At 45.8% G+C, this 16,158-nt stretch overlaps 1 protein-coding gene across 6 annotated transcripts in view; it reads left to right on the plus strand.

Annotated features, from left to right (window-relative positions):
• The first annotated feature begins 2,025 nt into the window (after window positions 1-2,025).
• SYTL5 (synaptotagmin like 5) overlaps window positions 2,026-16,158 on the plus strand; it is a 241,745-nt gene continuing 227,612 nt past the window's right edge. For 2 of the 6 annotated variants that reach the window (XR_004539868.1, XM_033948645.1), the window contains exons 1-2: window positions 2,030-2,102; window positions 2,696-2,785. The gene's annotated coding sequence lies outside the window, so the exon portion shown is untranslated. Of the gene's footprint in view, window positions 2,103-2,124; window positions 2,144-2,695; window positions 2,786-16,158 lie in introns of those variants that run through there. The other 4 variants (XM_033948650.1, XM_033948647.1, XM_033948648.1 and 1 more) reach the window with 4 other exon arrangements.

Here is a 16,158-nt window from a genome sequence, read left to right on the forward strand (position 1 = left end):
GCGCCCTCTCTCCCCCACTATTCTTTCTCATTGCTTGGGTGCCCCCCCCTGCCCCAGACAGACCTCTTAAAATGTTCGCCGGCATGAGCAGCATCTCGGCTCTCTTCTGATGTCATGTCCTGTAACCAGGAAGTGACATCAGAAGGGAGGCCCCTCCCCCATACCTCGAGCCCTGCGAGTCAGATAAAGGCTGTTAGCCTGTCAGTGAACTGGGTATATCTACAATCATGCTGGCAGTAACATTGTGTCCACAAGTGTAACCACGTAAAAGACAATTTTTCCAAGCCACGTATTCAATTTGGCGACTTGAAATGAGAAAGTTCTCTCAAAGAACTTCTTATAATGACATGATTTTATAGAGGGATAATTAAACAGGTTTGTCCTACTGAAAGGTCACTTGGACACACAAAGTCAGAGGCGTGAAGAAAGTACAAGAGATTTATTACAGAATGCATGCTGGACCCCTGAGCTCCAAGCTGGCTCAGAAGTGCCGAAACCAGGAAGGTACAGAGATATTTATTCATTTTTCTGGCTATACAACTGAATTCTAGAAAAAGCTTTTCACGTGTTACTTTTCTTAACACTCATTGGTTCTAAGCTCACACTAGCAGGTAACTAGCAGGACACTTATCTAACTCTTACAGTTAAATGTATAGAAGGGCAGGTTACATCATGGCTCAAACTCTTATCTATTTAGCTTACAATGTGGTAAGGCAGGGACATACATTTCAGGCAGATGAGGTCAATAGATTGTACACTGTTTTCAGCTATGTAGGCCAGAGCAATATTTTAAACAACAGTTAACCATTTCATGACCCTACACTACCTGTATTCTTGTTGGAGTGACTCGTGAGGGGCAAGATAGCCTGGTAACATACCAAAAACTGCTTTATAGCAAATGGAAGAGAACTTAAACAGGACTCTGGACTCTACTGGTAACAAGTGAAGTTTTTGATAAAAAGGAGTAATGTGCTCCCATTTTTTTAATCCAAAAATGAGGTAATCAACAATTTAAATTATCTCTTCCTTCCAAGAAAGGGATTAAAGGAGTCAAGATTTTTACTCAGTCTCTGATTTTTAAGATTTCTCAAGTTTGGAATGATTTTCCACTTCTTTTAAGGAATTCGGGTTCACTTCAACTTTTTTGTAAATCTTTTAAAAAAACCATGGGTCTTTTCCAGATAAGCCCCGCCACTAATGCAAAAAGTGCATGGGCGAAAACTTAAGCCACGCCACCTTATAAATTATTAAACTATTGAAGCCCTCCGAGGAAATTATTCACATGATTTGAATAATGACTCGGGGGGTTCAAGGGGGGGCAGAGCACTTTCCCCAAGTATTCACTTAGCATGGTGTTAGCTAAAACTGTGGCGGGGGTTAACTTTTTGGCGGGGCTTATCTGGAAAAGATCCAGTACCATTTTATTTGCTAAACACTTTGGAAAATTAATGTTCCGAAAATTAGTCTTATTCTTGATGGGCTTTTTTGTGAAGTTAACTATTGTAAACCGGGTCGAGCTTTCATGGATTGATGTCTCGGTATATAAAGCCAAGCCTTAGATTAGATTAGATTAATAAGATTATATTGTGTGTGTATGAAAAATGAATGAAAAAAATTGCATTACAATTAATATGGGGGTTGGGGGGGTTGGGTCAAGGGGCGGAGCTTGGTGTGGGGGGTATTTGCTTGATATTTGTTAGACTTGGCTTGAAGAAGTTAATAAACACTGCTGTTCTCATCGTCCTATCTCAAAAAAGATGTAGCAGAATTAGAGAAGGGGGACAAGAAAAAAAATGCTAAAGGTTTGGGATGTTTCAGTAATTTGCATCCTTCCGACTCCCCAGCGAAGTCTTTTCTACCGAGCCGGCATCTGTGCAAACAGGAATCCCGCCCTAAAGCAGGGATAGGCTGCTCTGGTGAGTGTAGCTCCGCCCTGCACATTGCCATTGGCTCGTTAAAAAAAAAAAAGTTGCTCCCCACCCCCTACCTCTTCTTCTCCTTTCTACCCAGAGCGCTCAGCCAGAAAAACGCCCTCGACTTGGCTCCTCCCCTCCTCGTCCGAAAGGAGGGGAGGAGGGGGAGAAAATCAGAGTGCGCGCGAGGTCGGTCCTAGTCGCGCGCGCAGGCTACAGCCGCCTTCCAGGTGCCTCTGCTTTCGCGCTCCTTTGCGCGCGCAGGCTGCAGCCGCCGTGGCAGCGCCTCGCGCTCCTCCCGCGCGCGGCTGAGTGTGTCCTTTTTTTTTTTCGCGGTGTCCTTTTTCGCCTTCTCTTTCCCCCCCCTCCCCGTTCCCGCGGTGAACTCGTCGCTTTTACTGTCTACCTGACTTTCTGAGAACAGGACACGAGGCAGGTTCCTTTCTTTTCCGGGGGGGAACTTGGCTCTGGTGGGTCGCTGCTACTATGGCGGGAGAGGGCTCGCTCCGGTTAGTGATACTGCGGCTGCGCCGTCCTCGCGCCATCTCCTGTCACCTGGGGGTCCGCTGGGGCGGGGCTGGGGCGCCTCCCGCGCGCCCAGCGCAGCCCAATGATCCAGGGGCTCTAAGCACCAGGAGGATCCAGGAGGGAAAGTAGGTAAAACGCGGATCCTCTGGATGAGCCGGATGGCAGCACTTTCTGCTTGGGGGTGGGTTGCAGGGGTGGAAAGCTGGACTTGGTGCTGTGTCTTTACATCCTCCTGTCTGCTCTTATCTCTTTAGGAGAATCCTGGTCTCTGTCGAAAAAGCCTGGATTAAGAAGTGGCTAATGAGCACCACTTTCGCTGGCCCATTGAACTAACCTCTCTGAAGGTAAGCACGCGGGCGCTTTGCTAACAAGGAGTATATTATTGAGAATCAAGATAAGGTTCATAGGAGCCAGCGATGTTGAGCAGACGCCTTGACTGTGTTCATGGACTGCTCATTTCCGCTGGGTTTAGAACCCTCTGTCGTTTTGGAAAAGTTGGCTCCTGTGGCTAGGTTCGTCATGTTTCTTTTTTTTATTATTTTGAAATAATGTTTACAAAGAAACATAACAGGTTATGGAAACATAACAAATCATTTTACATAATTATTATCATTACAAAATCAGAAATTCCATCTAGCCCTCATTAAAAGAAGAGGTGCACTATTTAATGACAGAAATCTATTTCAAAGGAAAATTAAAAGGAAGAAAAACATCTTTCTTCTATATAAGCATCTTTTTCAAATCAGGCTCCTCAATTTGAAAATGGCTATCTCAACCAATAAAATATATAATCCCCTGTTATTGTTGATCAAAAAATTGTACCAGCTGAGCCGGATCCCAAAAAAATATAATCTGTACGTTGAAAAGTCACCAAACACTTGCAAGGAAATTTCAGAAAAAAATGTGGCCCCCCCCCCAGTTCCACAACTCGAGGTTTCGAGGCTAAAAAGCCCTTCCTTCTGAGTTGGGTCGATCTTGCCACATCAGGGAACATCTGAACCTTAGCTCCACAAAATAAAGCATTTTTGTTTCTAAAATAAAGTTTCATCGTCAATGCCTTATCGCTCTCACACACAAAAAAAATTACAAGTAAGGTAGCTCTCATCTGTATTGCATCTTGAGAGTCTTCCCAAAAATCTGTCGGATCTATATCAATAGATTCTAACTGATCTGTTCCTTGCTGTCTTAATACTCTTTGTTTAACTGGTACATAATAGAGAGTAGAGATAGGCAGCGTCTCAAAATTCCGCTTAAAGCCAGGTTCGTCATGTTTCAGGCACTACCCAGGATGTTATGTGCAAATCTTATATCCTCCCAAATCCTTATTAATTAGGATTCTAGGCAGGTTATAGGCAACACAGTACACAGAATTTTGAATACAGGAAGTTCCCTGGGTTAAAAACCAGTTAGGTTTTTAATGCTGTTCTTAAGTTGGATTTGTATGTAACTCTGGAACTTAAGCTTCCCCGCCCCGCCCCGCCCATTGCTTTGACAGCTAGGTGGCAGTATTCCTTGGGCAATATCAGCGAAGGGAAGTGGTTTCCTGACGGAGAGGGTAGAGCCCCAAGAAATACCTTATTGAAAATAGCAGGAAAAGCGGAGGCTTAGAGGGGACATGATAGAAACTTAACAAGATCATGAAGGGTATAGAGAAAGTAGAGAGGGACAGATTCTTCAGACTGGCGGGGGCAACAAAAACAAGAGGGCACTCAAAAAAAAATTGAAGGGAGGCAAGATTCAGAAAAATGCTAGGAAGTTCTTCTTCACTCAGAGGGTGGTGGACACCTGGAATGCGCTTACAGAGGAGGTTTCAAAAAGGGATTGGACGAGTTCCTGAAGGAAAAGGGGATTGAAGGGTACAATTAGAGCAGTGGTCTCAAACTTGCGGCCCGAGGGCCACATGTGGCCCGCCAGGTACTATTGTGTGGCCCGCGGTTTGTACTAGTACTGTCTGTACTAGTGCTGCCCGCTCTTTACGCCATCCTTCGGCTTCCCCCCTAGCCTCCCGCTCTTACCTTCAGATAATTATCACAACCTTCAGAGAGGATCGCAGTGTTGTAGCATTCCTTGCAGGCTGCCATTGTCCTCGGCAGCATGTTCACTCTGCTGCGATCCTGCCCCTGACGTCAGAGGAGGGGGCGGGACCGCGGCAGAGGTAACATGCTGCGGAGGCCGATAGCAGCCTGCAAGGAATTGTACAGCACTGCAATCCTCTCTGCAGGCTGTGGTAATTAGCTGAAACTAAGACTGGGAGGCCAGGGGAGAATCTGGAGGACGCTGCAAAGAAGGGGGGAACATGCAGTCCTTTGGGGGGGGGGGAAGATTTATAAACTATAAAGAGTTTTACCTCATGTAAAATTGTCATTTCTTTAATAAGACATTAACTATTTTTTCTGCAGCCCCCCCAAGTACCTACAAATCCAAAATGTGGCCCTGCAAAGGATTTGAGTTTGAGACCACTGAATTAGAGGAATACTATACAGGACAATGTTAAGTAAAAGATCACTTACAGGTCATTGACCTGGGGGGGCTGCAGCGGGAGCGGACTGCTGGGCACGATGGACTTACGGTTTGACTCAGTAGAGGCGATGCTAATGTGCAGTCTTTCCCTTCCCTTGTACGTTTTTTTCACAGTGGAACATGTTTGTGACACATCCATGTCGGAAAAAAAAAAAGAATTCGTGACACGGGGAAAATAGTAAGCGGTTATTAACAACATAATTTAGCTCTTGTGTAGGTGAAGAGATAATGATGTATAATAATAATGGGAGCTGCTTCCGTAATATCCACAGGTAAGTAAGGCTTGTGGAAGGAAGATGAGCTTTCAGGCTGCCAGTTTGATAGGCATTGTTGCAGGAGTTAAGGGGGGGGGGGGGTTTCTCCCTCAGCATACTGTTTTTTTTGAGAGCTTTAATGACCGGGGAGTCAATTCAGAGCAGTTTACATGAGCTTCTTTCTGTAAAAATGTTAATGCTACATGAGCTTCTGTAGAGATGTTACAATACATGGGCTTTACGCTGAAATACACAGAGCTCTGCAGGTGATGTCATAATGCCTCATTCCACCAATGCCTAAGAGCCAACCTCATCGGTGATGTCACAATGGCTTGGTTTCCCTTTACTTGGGCCCATTTGCTAGATGCATTTTGCCTCCTTGAAACGAAAAGTGTGCCATAACTTGTACATGAGCTTCTGTAGAGATGTTACCATGCAGAGTTACAAAGAGCTTCTGCTGTACTGAGGTACACGGAGCTCAGGGGTGGTGTTAACAATACAGAGTTGTTAATACCTGCGGGTGATGTCATAATGCCTCATTTCAAACACAAAAGAACTGTGGAAACTCCACTGTTCTTGACTTTCCTTTTATTTCTTGCAAAGATCTTCAAACAATATTAACGACTAGAGAATGACACGGGGGGAAAAATCTGTCCCCGTCACCGCCCCATCCCCTTCCCACCATCCTCTGCACCGCCGTTCCCGTCACCGCCATCCCTTTCACCGACCCATCACCGTCCCCGCAGCATCCATATAAGCCTTAGTACTGCAATATTTAGCTTATTCCTTTCTTATAAATCAAAGTTCCTGCTGCTGAACTAGAGAAAGAGATGTTCAGCTGGCAGGGCTTTGTTTATAAATTTTTATCAACACAACTAATATACTACTTTATTCTAAAGCAAAAAAATAAATAAATAAATAGAATTTTTTTTTTCTACCTTTGTTGTCTGGTTTCTGCTTTTCACATCTTCTCATTCAATTCCTTCCATCCACTGTGTGTCTTCTCTCTGCGACTTCCATTTGCTGTTACTTTGCCTCTCCCTTCACCCCCCCCCCCCCAATTGGTCTAGCACCCATCTTCTTCCCTCCGTTCCCCCATAGTCTGGCATCTGTCTTCCTCCCTTCCAGCATCTTCTCCCCACTCTGTCTTCCACATTTCCCTTCAGGGTCTGTTCCTCTCCACCCTCCTTCAATGTCTGTTCTATTCCATTCCACCACCACCCTTCCCTCCCTCCTTTACCATCTGTTCCTTTCTACCACCCTTCAGCTCCTCTCGCGTGGCCTATCTATCTACCTTCCTCCCTCTTATTTTCGTGGCACGTTACAATGTAATTTGTGCAAGCCACTGGAGCCTGCAAACTCGGTCCCTGTCCCATCCCCACAAACCATCTCGCTTCTGTGCTCCTATTTTCCCCATTTCTAATATCTCCCCTATGTATCTGCCATTTCCCCCCCCCCGTGTCCATATACCATCCCCATGGCATGTCCCCTTTATGTCTCTGTCCCTATGCCCCATGCACATAATTTCCCCTCTTTCTGTTACCTTCCTGTGTCCAGATTTCCCCTATCTTCCTCTTCCATACCAGTGTGTCTCTTCTTTTCAACCCCATCTAGCTTCTTTCCCTCTTTCTTCACCCCCCCCTTCTTCCAGCATCTGGCTCAACTGCCTATCCTCCCCTTTCTTTCCTTTTGTGGGTTTTTCTTTCCCTCTTCATCCCCTTGGCCCAGAATCCTTTTCCCTTTCACTCCCTCCTTCCAGTGTGAGCCAGAAACACGGGCGATCGCGCGGTCCCCGTAGCCCCCACCCGCCTGCCCGCCCGCCCGCCCAATCGATCGTAGCGTTTCCCAGCTCCCTCCCTTCACCTCGCCTTAGTTTGCAGGTTTTCTTTTTCGGCGACCTGCACGCTTTCCCAAAGAGCCGCGCACGCGCGGCTGCTCAGTGTTCAATCTTCTGCTCTGCTGCAGCTTCCTGTTTCCGGTTGCGTCAGAGCAGAAGATTGAACCCTGAGCAGCCGTGCGGGTCGCCGAAAAAGAAAGCCTGCAAACTAAGGTGAGGTGAAGGGAGGGAGCTGGCTAAACGCTACGATCGATCGGACGAGCAGGGGCTGCGGGGACCGCACGATCCTTGATGCCTCACTGCGGAGACAAGACCATTCACCGCTCCACGGGGCGGTGAATGGCCTTGTCCCCGTCCCCGCAGCGACTGCTATTTTTCTTTCCCCGTTTCGGCGGGTTACCCGCGGCTAAACACGGCTAGCCGTGGTTAAACCGCCACCGTGTCATTCTCTATTAACGACTTGTCCACATTGATTGCTTTGAGATTCGATGGATTCTTTATACGTACGATTAACCATGTACCCAGCAGGATTCTGTATATCATGTTTCCACGAAAATAATCAAAATCAAAAAGTTCCCCCTAACCCAAAAGAACGCAATGGAGGATAGAGAGCGCCATCTTCATTCCGGACTTTTCATCTTTCGGCTGGTATTGAGAGCACAGCATGACTTCACAGCTGGTTCCTGAGGAAGGAGGGTTTTTCCCTTCGAAACGGAGCCCCGTTTGACGGGTCTAACTTGAAGCTGGTTATTCTACACTCTGGACTTACTGAGAAGCTAAGTACTCTTTCTTCGCTTCTGTTTATTCTTGAGCCAGCCCGGTTGATTTTGATTGCCATTTACTCCCAAATGGGGTATAGAGACATGCGAACCATCCCACTGCATTTTAGTGATTTCTTTGGTATATGTCTCACATTTTTTCATTTACCACTGTTGTGCACTAGTTCAATTTAGTTGGGTAACCCAGGGATGTTTCACAAATAAATACCCTTGTGGGTTTTGATTGTGACAGCTGGTGCTTTAAGGACTTGTTCCTATACGCAGGCTGTGAGACTGAGGGTATCCCACTCACACTTATTAATTAGTAGTAGGTTGGCCTGGTTACTTTACTTGTCTCTATCCTCCATTGTGTTCTTTTGGGTTAGGGGGAACTTTTTGGTTTTGACTGTTTTTGCAGTTTTTCCTACTTTGGGTTTTTGCATTGTTCCACAAAAATAAGACAGTGTCTTGTAATCGTTTGGGGCCCAAAAAAGGCACTAAGTCTTATTTTCGGGTAGGGCTTATTTTTTTCATGTACATGATCGTCTCTCCCTTCTTCTCCTTCACCCCAATTCTTCTTCTTTGCTTTCCCCCATGTGCAACATTTTTCCTCCCCTCTCACCCATTCCCTTGTGTCTTCCCTCTGCAGCATATTTCGATCCCTCCCATCCCCCTGTGTAGCAGAACCCTTTGCCCAGCTTCCATCCTTCCTTCCCTCCCTCCCATCCCTCGTGCAGCAGAACCCTTTGCCCAGCTTCCATCCTTCCCTCCCTCCCATCCTCCTGTGCAGCAGAACCCTTTGCCCAGCTTCCATCCTTCCTTCCCTCCCTCCCATCCCCCTGTGCAGCAGAACCCTTTGCCCAGCTTCCATCCTTCCTTCCCTCCCTCCCATCCCCCTGTGCAGCAGAACCCTTTGCCCAGCTTCCATCCTTCCTTCCCTCCCTCCCATCCCCCTGTGTAGCAGAACCCTTTGCCCAGCTTCCTTCCTTCCCTCCCTCCCATCCCTCGTGCAGCAGAACCCTTTGCCCAGCTTCCATCCTTCCTTCCCTCCCTCCCATCCCCCTGTGCAGCAGAACCCTTTGCCCAACTTCCATCCTTCCATCCCTCATGCAGCAGAACCATTGAGCACCTACCGATGATCGTCCTTCCTTCCTCCCAACCGATCCCCGCTGACCGCAACCTTGCTGCAGAGGCGCGACGGGCCAGAAGCACTCGCTGGTTGCTTCGCGGCCTTCTCGCTGGGGCTGTCTGTGTAATGCGTGGGTGGGGGAGGGGAGCGTGGCTGCCTACGACTATGGCTTATTTTCAGGGGTAGGGCTTATATTAAGACCTACCCCGAAAATCATGTTAAGGCTTATTTTCGGGGAAACACGGTACTGTATGTACGATTAACCATGTACCCAGCAGTATTCTGTATACATACAATTAACCAAGTACCTCCAAAACGCCATGATTGTGACCTAGAACTAACCTCCTTCCCTGCCTGTCTCCTGAACAGTTCGGACAGAAAGGGGGCTGTGTGTAGTACTCTAATATTCTGAGTTCTAGTTGCTTAACAAAACGTGTGGCTTTTAGCGTTCATTATCCTTTCGACCAATTGATTCATCTTTTTTTTTTTTCTTAATTCAGTGCAGGGAGAAGTGGCTTTTACCATACAATTGATGCTGTTAATAGCTGAGAACTTCTAACAGCACTGCAGTATTAAAATACAGTTTTCAGTGGATTGCATATTTTATGAAAATCCTTATTTCTTCCCGAGGCTTATGTAGTTCTCTAAAAAAAAATATGTTGCAGTTAGGGGGTTTATTTTGATCGTACTTGGACTTTACCACACAAATATCCAAGGGTGGGCTTTTAATTTTATCTAGTATTTTAGAAGTTGGTATTCCTCTTTTCAAATCATGCTCCCCCCAATATTATATTAGAGAGAGGCGACACTGTGTCCTGAATCTCGTGCTTTTTCCTCTTTTATTCCTGTGCTCGTCCCCCCTGTACAATACGTGCTGTGTCCTCTCATCCTTTTGAAAGGAACCTTTTCATGCTTTTTGAAAGGTGCAGTGCCCACGATTCATGTCTTTTTGAATAGCATTTAGTGAGGACACAAGATCATTTTGTTGTTAAGCTATCCTTTTTAAAATTTTTTTTCTGAAAGGGTTTTGCAAATTTCAGCTCATCCGCAAAGGCTACCATACAGCGTTGTCTTGGGCTGCGCTGTCGGTGGCAAAACCCAAGGTATGCAGGATCTCTGGGGCTCTGGGTCTGAATCCCAGTTGGCAGTATGGCAGGGGCCAGAGCATCTCTTAATTCATTTTTCCTGTGCATGTGTTTTTTGGTCAGGGCGGTGCTCCACAGATAGCTCAAATAACTTTTCAGTGAAGCAGAAGAGTCGCTGGTATTGTGGGAGGGGAAAGGAGATGATGCTTGTTCTCTTAGGCTTCCGTGGCTGGCGTCATGATTGTAGCAGGTTTCCAGGTCTTGCCGCGTCTGTGTAGAAAGAATCGACATTTCAGCCATCGCGCTGTGGCTTTCTTCAGGGTATGCTGAGGGTCTGCAGTGTGTCTTTAGATATAGTGGGTTTACAGACCTGATTGGGAACAGGGCAGTCTGTGGGGTTGAGAAATTTGAATTTCTGGCGAGAGAGTTTGTGGGCTGACCCGATTGAGAACAGGGAAGTCTGTTGGTCATGAATTTGAATTTTGGCGGGAAAGTTTGTTGGCGGGAAAGTTCGTTGGAGTTTGAATTTTGGCGGGAAAGTTCATTGGAGTTCCAAGTTTGAATTTGGATTTCCAACAGACTGTCCCGCCAAAATTCAATTCAAACTTGGACCTCCAATGAACTTTCCCGCCAAAATTCAACCCTTCTGATGCTGTTCTTCCCTAAATGTTTTTCTAAATTTTTTTTTTTTTTTTTAAACAATTGTAATTTTATCCCTGCCTTCCTTATGTATCACTAATCAATTATGGATAAAATTGTATGTTAATTGTTTCAAAATTGTATGTTAATTGTTTCAAAAGGTTTTATCTGTCCCCCCAAATTATTATTATTCTTATACGCATTGAAAATACTTGATATTGCGTTTACATCAAAATTTCAATAAACTTGAAACTTGATTTCTAATCCACGAGTGATGCTCAAAAAATGCCGCATATTTTTCCCCCCAAAATTTATGTTCTCCTGCTTGTATGTTATGCAAAATTCTCAATAAAATTTTGAATTTAAAAAAAAAAAAGTTTTTATGCTCACAAATCTAAATCCGCCATTCATTTGCCTAGATTTGAGTCCAGTGCTAAAAATCAGCGCTAAGTTCCTAGCTTCTTTTTCCCACCTTAAATCCGCCCCGTTATCGCCCACTTTTATGCACCTACATTTAAAGGTTTAGTAAAAAAAAAAATGTTTGAACTCTGCTTTAGTGAATTTTTTTTCAGAGAGACACATTTGGTAGCATAACTCTCTCTCAAAGGACCTTTTTAGAAAAGTTTAGTTAGGTGCCATTGACTCAGTTCGACTCCTAGCGACTTGATAAATTACAGAGTTAAAAAGAAATCGTTTTTTGTGCTAGTCTGGAAAGGTCCTTCAGCGTCATCCCCATGGTTTGAGGGGTACAGATAGGAGTAGAGGTAGGTTATAGGGATAGGATTAGAGGTAAGTTATAAAATTAGTCAAGGACCACTGTTCAGGCTAGTAGGCCTGATGGGATGCCGCGGGAGTGGACCGCTGGGCAAGATGGACCTCTGGTCTGCCTCAGCGGAAGCAACTTCTTATGTTCAACGTGTCCAGCTATCTGATTGCAGGTCGCTCTCTTGGCCTGGTTCCTTCAGTCTTCCCAAACATGATGTCCTCCTCCTAAAGCAGCAGTGGCGGCAGCAGCGCTCTGAACGGGCTGCTTTGCAGCCTTCCCTCTGCTGCATCACTGATGACGTCATCAGTGATGCGGTAGGAGGAAGGCCGCAAAGCAGCCCATTCTGAGCGCTGCCACTGCTGCTGTTTTTGGAGGCCTCGGAGGTACAGTATGTCAGTCTCGTGGTGGGAGGGTCGGTGGGGTCCTTCTGCACAGGGGGATGGGTGAGAGGGGAGGAACAATGCTGCACATGGGGGGGAGGGGAGAGGGAGAAAGAAAGAGGAATTGGGGTGGAGAGGAAGGGAGAAAGGATTGATGTACATGAAAAAAAATAGCATACCCCCAAAATAAGCCCTAATGCATTTTTTTGGAGCAAAATTTAATACAAGACCTGGTCTTATTTTCGGGGAAACATGATACGACTACTATTATTATTTCTATAGCACTACCAGTCACGAAGAAGACGGTCCCTGCTCGAAGGAGCTTACAATCTAAACAAATAAGACAAACAGGAACCTATTTTGTAAGGGCATAAAAAACTTTCTTTGTAATACATTCCTATTTATCATTTGTTTTGAAATTTCTATAGGTGGCATGCTTATAAAATTTTTCACAAGTGTCCTTGATACCCAGGGCAGGTTCCTGTGTTAGATTTCTTTTCCTTTACTCTTTTATGAGAGGGTGAATGAAGGTAAGAAACGAGACGAACCTCAAACAACGCTCCAGATTGTTGAAAAAAAAAATTGCAGAATGCACTGCAGGGTAATTAGTCTAGTAAAGTTCTGGGAGTCATCATTGACTCTACACTTTCCTTCAACGACCACCTCAACTCCCTAGTAAAAAAATGTTTCTTCAACCTTCACATGCTGAGAAAAGTGAGATCCTGGTTTCCATCAAAAACACTTTGCCGTCCTTGTCCAATCCACCATCCTTTCCAGACTGGACTACTGCAACTCTATCTACCTTAGCCTAACAAAGAAAAACCTTCAAAGACTCCAGCGGATTCAGAATACCGCTGCTAAGCTTATCTCCGCAAAAAGCAAATTCGACCACATTTCACCGCTTTTATCCAAGCTCCACTGGCTTCCGATTATCTCCAGAGTCCACTTCAAATGTGCCTGCCTCACTTTCAAGATCCTACAAGGCATCCTCCCTCCCTTCATTCCTCTTTCTTGGAACTCCGCTAACCCCAATTCTTCCAGATCCACCCCAAAACTGAAACTTTCCTTTCCCTCTCTAAAAGGCGTTTCACTTGTAGGAAAACTAGGTTCTTCCCTCCCTTTCAGAATCACTCGGCTCTGGAACAACCTTGTCTTCCCTCTTAGGAATCTGAGCTCCCTCCTTCCGTAAACATCTGAAAACCTGGTTATTCTCAAAAATGTAACTCTTCCTCCCTCTCCGATTATTCTAGTCCTCTAAATTTTCTCTTCATTTTGCCTCTTCCCTCCACTGGAGTTCCTTTCTACCCTAACTCTTGTTAACCGTGTCGAGCTTTACGAATGTAGAGATGATTAGATTTAGTTTAGATTAGATTAGATTAGTCGTCTGTGGGAGCCTGAGGTTCATAAGCTAATTTTTTTTCTTTTTCTGAATTCTAATAGTGCAGAATGCAGTAGATTGGAACGAAAGACATCTTTTCTTTTCCATCTCGGAAACTGAGTTGGTGACTTGTGCTGTCTCCGGTTTATTATTTTTGAAGTGCCTTCACAGCCTGAACTCAACGAGTGATGGATTGATAATTTGTCACTTTCCGTGCATACTACAAACGTTGTATTGTATTGGCTTAACAGGGCTGTGACCAGTGCTATAAAATACTCAAGCTGGCCTCTTCATTTCTCGGGGGCCTGAATACACAAGCTCTAACAATAGTCAAACCTGTTGCCCCCCCCCCCCCCCCAGTGCACTGGTCAGCTGAGCTGGTGTGTCCCAGTTGCAAGCCCAGTTTTGGGACGGCCTCCGACCGAAGTATTTGTATAGGAAAGTGCCACCATCCGGATGGACTTAGACATTTAGGCCCTGATTCTACAAAGTGCGTCCCGATTTTAGGCAGCTGTAGGCGTCCTACAGCTGTCTAATCAGCCAATCGGGATAAACGTTTTTTTAAAAAAATGCTCCCCAGGCAGGCCGCCTATATTGAAGGCGCCTCCGGGAGCCTAGGGAGGCCCGCAAGACAACTAAGGGCCTTAGGCGAACCTAGGCGGCCACGCGTCTCCCTAGTAGAGGAAGAGACGCTTACAATGTAGGCCAGCAAAATGCTGGTCTACATTGTAAGTAGACACGGCCATTATACTTATCGCGGCAAGGGATCTCTCTGCCGCTATAAGTATAGCAGCTGCAGCCACCTGTCCGATTGCCGGCAGGAGGATGCCCAAACCCTCCTGCTGGAAGATGCCCCCACTCCCGATCACCGGCAGGAGGGTGCCCAATCCCTCCTGCCGGAAGACGCCCCCCCTCCTGCGCTAACAGTCCCCACACCTCCCCCCCACCAAACTAACCTTTAATTGTTGGCCAGACGGGTCTTGCCCGTCCAGCCAGCAGGCCCGCCTCATCAAAATGAGCCGGCAGGCCCGCCCCTTCCCGGCCCATCCCGCGAAGCCTAAGGCCTGATTGGCCCAGGTCTTAGGCTTAGTGGGGATGGGCGGACCCTCTATGCCTAAGGTCTGATTGGTCCAGGCTTCTAGAACCTGGGCCAACCAGGCCTTAGGCTTCGCGAGATGGGCTGGGAAGGAGCGGGCCCGCCTCATTTCGACGAGGCGGGCCTGCCGGCTGGACGGGCAAGACCCGTCTGGCTAACAATTAAAGGTTAGTTTGGTTGGGGGGAGGTTTGGGGGCTGTTAGCGGGGGGGGGGCAGCGTCTTCCGGCAGGAGGGATTGGGCACTCTCCAGCCAGTGATCGGTAGTGTCGGGGGGGGCATCTTCCAGCAGGAGGGTTTGGGCACCCTCCTGCCGGCAATCGGACAGGCGGCCGCTATACTTATAGCGGCAGAGAGATCCCTTGCCGCGATAAGTATAGCGGCCGCGTCTACTCTAACCCGATTCTGTAACCGGTGTCTGTAACATGGACTCCGGTTACAGAATCGGGGTTTAGTGTAGGCCTGATTCTGTATAGGACGCCTCTCCTTGGCCGTCCTATACAGAATCCGGGCCTTAATATGGCTGATACTTAGTCTTCCTGATTAAGGGATTTTATTTACTAAACTGTAGTGCATGATAATAGCATGTTAATTAGTCTTGATAGTAAATGGGTCTCATTGCATATCAAGGAATGCAGTGATAAATAACGCAAGTTAATGCAGTTCATTAAGTCAGCTCCAAGATACGTCCAACTCTACTCTTCTGTGATTGCGCAAATTTTAAATGATGGCAGTGCAAATCTCCAAAGGAGAAAACTACCGAATATACACTTGAATATAAACCTATCCGAATATAAACCGAGGTAAACCTTTTTCCCCCCAAAAAAGGGAAAAAAAAAGGTCGACTCAAATATAAACCAAACTCAGTGTCCGCGGTTTTTGAGTAGTGAGACTGCGTGGGGCAGGAACATAGCTCTTGCCCTGGCTCACCACTGGACCAGCAGAGGTGGGAGAGGCTCCTCCTCTATCTTTGCACTGAAAAATCGTTTTCAACATTTAAAACCCAGTTAAAAGCTCACTATTTCACTCGGGCATTTCTCTCATAATTTTTAGTTTTTTAGGATCTTAGATTTTAGTCTTTGTTTTATATTGGCAGTATATCGAATAAATTGAACTTGGCAGGAAAAGTCCATAGTCTGTTGCTGAGACTGACATGGGGAAGCCACTGCTTGCCCTGGATCTGTAGCATGGAATGTTGCTACTTCTTTAGAATTCTAGAATCTTGTTGCTCTTTGGGATTCCAGAATCTTGCTATTCTTTGAGATTCTGTGTGGAATGTTGCTACTCTTTGGAATTCTAGAATCTTGTTGCTCTTTGGGATTCCAGAATCTTGCTATTCTTTGAGATTCTGTATGGAATGTTGCTACTCTTTGGAATTCTAGAATCTTGTTGCTCTTTGGGATTCCAGAATCTTGTTGCTCTTTGGGATTCCAGAATCTTGCTATTCTTTGAGGTTCTGTATGGAATGTTGCTACTCTTTGGAATTCTAGAATCTTGTTGCTCTTTGGGATTCCAGAATCTTGTTGCTCTTTGGGATTCCAGAATCTTGCTATTCTTTGAGGTTCTGTATGGAATGTTGCTACTCTTTGGAATTCTAGAATCTTGTTGCTCTTTGGGATTCCGGAATCTTGCTATTCTTTGAGATTCTGTGTGGAATGTTGCTACTCTTTGGAATTCTAGAATCTTGTTGCTCTTTGGGATTCCAGAATCTTGCTATTCTTTGAGATTCTGTATGGAATGTTGCTACTCTTTGGAATTCTAGAATCTTGTTGCTCTTTGGGATTCCAGAATCTTGCTATTCTTTGAGATTCTGTGTGGAATGTTGCTACTCTTTGGAATTCTAGAATCTTGTTGCTCTTTGGGATTCCGGAATCTTG

This window comes from Geotrypetes seraphini, chromosome 6 (genome assembly GCF_902459505.1).
Source record: "Geotrypetes seraphini chromosome 6, aGeoSer1.1, whole genome shotgun sequence".
Classification (NCBI taxonomy): domain Eukaryota; kingdom Metazoa; phylum Chordata; class Amphibia; order Gymnophiona; family Dermophiidae; genus Geotrypetes; species Geotrypetes seraphini.